General features: G+C 39.0%; 1 pseudogene; it reads left to right on the top strand.

Annotated features, from left to right (window-relative positions):
- Positions 1-1876: 1876 nt before the first annotated feature.
- On the top strand, positions 1877-2669 carry LOC114052458 (annotated as a pseudogene).
- Positions 2670-3484: the final 815 nt, after the last annotated feature.

A 3484-nucleotide genomic window follows, 5' to 3' on the forward strand; every position in this document is an offset into this window, starting at 1 on the left:
GTGCTAAGTTCTGGAGATATAGTAACATTTGAAAGGTCCTTTCTGTCAAGGAGTTTATAATATATTGGGATAACAGGTACAGAAATAAAAGGTAGTTTGTAGCAAGGGAGAGCATTAAAAAACTAGAGCAATCAGAAAAAGCTTCCTGTAGGAATGAGTACCTGAATGAAACCCTGAGGGAAGCTAAGTATCCCAGAGATGGAACTAAAGAGGCAGAACATTCCAGGAGGGAAGAAAGGAAAAAATTAAAGTTATAGTTAATCTTAAAGAAGGTTGAGTAGCTTTAACCCAACTACACAAAATAATAAAAAGGAAGCTCCTACCTCCTCCCCTTGGCAATGGGGTGAGCACAGATTAAATGTGGGATTATTTGTGTTATGATAGGGAAAGGAATATGTGATTCCTCCCTCAACTGAGTTAATATAATCCTAAAATGGAGTCACATGTGATGAAGTTTTAACTGTGTAAAGATAGTTTATACCTTGTGATCTTTTCATGAGGTCAAAACCTCTTTGATTGGATGAAGAAGGGAATAGCTGTTTGGCTAACCAAATAAGCTAACCATGCTTCTGGGAACTTTAAATAGCTGGAAGAATTTCAACAGTTGGATGGTCCAATGGTGAGCCAGTTCCATAGTGGAAGATTTCAGTTGGTAGTTGGGGATTCCAGTTCAATAGTAGGAGCTGGGTGTCTGAGAGGGAATCACTCTTGAGGAAGTAGAGTCCAAAAAGAAGATATCTATCTTTTCTTCTCCCCCACCTCCACTGACCATATCATCAAAGAGACAGGACCAGGAGGAGACGATACCTCTACTAGGAGCAGAGAGATATGCTGAAGACAATTATGTGGAGAAAGTCATCCAAGGGGAGCTGTGTGAGGACTCTTTGAAGGGAGAAAGGATTTCCAGTACTAGGAATTGTAAAGTAGAAAGTTTCAGGGAGCATGACAACATAGTGGGGTCTAGGACTCTAGAAAGGTACAGAACTTCATGGGAATTCCATGACAGAGATCTCAATACCAGGAGTCATGAGCTTTGCTGTAGAATGTTCTTTTGCTATAGAATGTTCACTACACATGTGCTACTTTTATATTATGTGCTAAATTTGAGCCCATTCTCCTCTTGGATGGTGCATGAATCGGCGGGAGAGTGCATCCTAGACACGAGGGGTGAGGAGCACAATGCTTTTATAATTGTTTCTACTAGACCATCCTAGTGTCTTTGTTAAAATACTTTTCTAAAAGTTAGTTATGTTGGATGACAGTTTGTGAAAAGTATACCAGTAGGGGCCCATGGGCAATGATATTAGCAATATACTTTCCCCACCCCCAGGATACCTTCAGAGTCCTGACAGTACCCTTTGGGAACCAAAAACTTAGAGTATAGGTTGTGGGGAATAGCCTGGGAATGGGTGTTACACTTCAAAACAGGGATAGCGTGAAGCAAATTGAAAATTAGGCAAAATGTATCTTTGGTGCTTCTTTGCCCACTCTGCTCATTCTCCAAGTCCTTACTAAGATTTTAATTCACAAGACATAAGTTACCAAGGCAGCTCTGAAAAGGAAAAGACCTCAGCTCACTTTTAGCAATAGTTGGCATCTACCCATCCTGGGCCAGTTGCCAATAGCTTGAGAACTCCTGAAAGCTCAGAGTTAGGGCAATCATAGATTCATAGAATCCTAGATCTAAAGTTGGAATGAACTTTAGAGGTCATCTAGTCCAACCCCTTCATTTTGCAGATGGGGAAATGGAGGCCAAGAGATTAAGTCACGACATTCAGGGATGGTCGTACTTTTCTAGAGTCAATTCCCTTGCTCTCCTAGCCCTTCAGCTACTCTGTGTGTCAGGGACCTTTCCCGAGCACATGTACACATAGAAATGTATGACACACCAACTTACTGTGACCTAGGAAAGGCTGCTAAAGATGTCTTCAACAAAGGATATGGGTCTGGTATGGTTAAAATAGATCTTAGTCTTACAGTGCAGCAGAATTTTCTACATCTGGTCATTTGGAAATGAAGTACAAGATCTGTGACTATGAGCTTACCTTTGTTCAAAAATGGAACACAGACAATACCCTGGGGACAGAAATCAGCCTGGAGGATAAATTTGCTGAAGTTTGAAGGTGACTCTTGACACCATATTTGAACCAAATACAGGAAAGAAGAGTGGGAAATTAAAGGCCTTCTATAAGCAGGGACAGTTTCAGTTTTTGGTGGAAATGTTGACATTGATTTCTCTGGACTGACCATCTATGGCTGGGCTATCTTGGCTTATGAAGGATGGCTTGATGACTATCAGATGAGTTTTGATATGGCCAAATCCAAACTGTCTCAGAATAATTTTGCCCTGAGTTATAAGGCTACACACATATGTGAATGATGGCACTGAATTTGGAGGGTCAATCTACCCAAAGGTTAATGAGAAGATTGAAACATCAATAAATCTTACTTGGACATCTGGCAGCAACAACATTTTGGCATTGCTGCTAAGTACAAGCTGGATTCAAAAACTTCTCTATCTGATAAAGTGAATAATGCCAGTCTTATTGGACTTGGTTGTACAGACACTCCGAGCAGGTGTAAAATTGATGCTTTCAGCTTTAATTGATGGAAAAAACTTCAATGCAGGAGGTCACAAGGTTCAGTTGGGATTTGAATTGGAAGCTTAATATAGTTTTTAAGTGAAGTATCATATCTATTTCTGGAAATGAAGACAAATGAACCCACTCTGTTTTGACCTTAATATTCTTCTGCGAAATTTCAACAATGTGAACTTTTTATTCTTCCAAAGAATTGTTTTATATTTATATATATATATATATATATCTCGTTATATATATATATCGTTATATACATATAGACGATAAGTCTAGAGGTTTTTGAGTCTCTTATAAGAGAGAGAAACTTGAAGGCATGCATGTAAGTTGTAATGTTTGTGCCACATTTCAGTTCAGTTTCTCAGTGTTATTTTAAATCTGTTCTTCAACAACAGTGTAGTGTCATGTTATAAAGGAAATAAACTGATCCGTCAGTTTGGACATCACATCCTGGATTTCCTACACCACTTTTTCATGATCTTTTATCAAAGAGAAAGCTTTGGTTTTGCATCAGAGTAAAATAAATTCATCACATTTGGAACATAAAAAAAGAGATTAAGTCACTTGTCCAAGGTCACATAAATGGTGACTAAGGCAGGATTTGAATTCAGGTCCTTTCACACCAAAGCCAATGCTCTTTCCACTTAATATGCTGCCTCTGATTCCTAGAACTATAGAATGTAAGAGCTGAGGGCCTTCAGAAATTACTGAATTTATTCTCTCCTTTTATGTCAGGAAGCTGAGGCCCAGAGAAGAGAAGAATTTCCTCTTGTCTTCATCCATCCCTAATTTTTTTATTTCACTATATTTTTTCAAATAAGAAACATTTATTTTCTCTCCCTCTTACCTTCCCCTTACACACACTCACCCGCATGCACCCACGCACG

The sequence above is a fragment of the Vombatus ursinus genome, unplaced genomic scaffold, assembly GCF_900497805.2.
Source record: "Vombatus ursinus unplaced genomic scaffold, bare-nosed wombat genome assembly UNPS02014807.1, whole genome shotgun sequence".
Taxonomy (NCBI): domain Eukaryota; kingdom Metazoa; phylum Chordata; class Mammalia; order Diprotodontia; family Vombatidae; genus Vombatus; species Vombatus ursinus.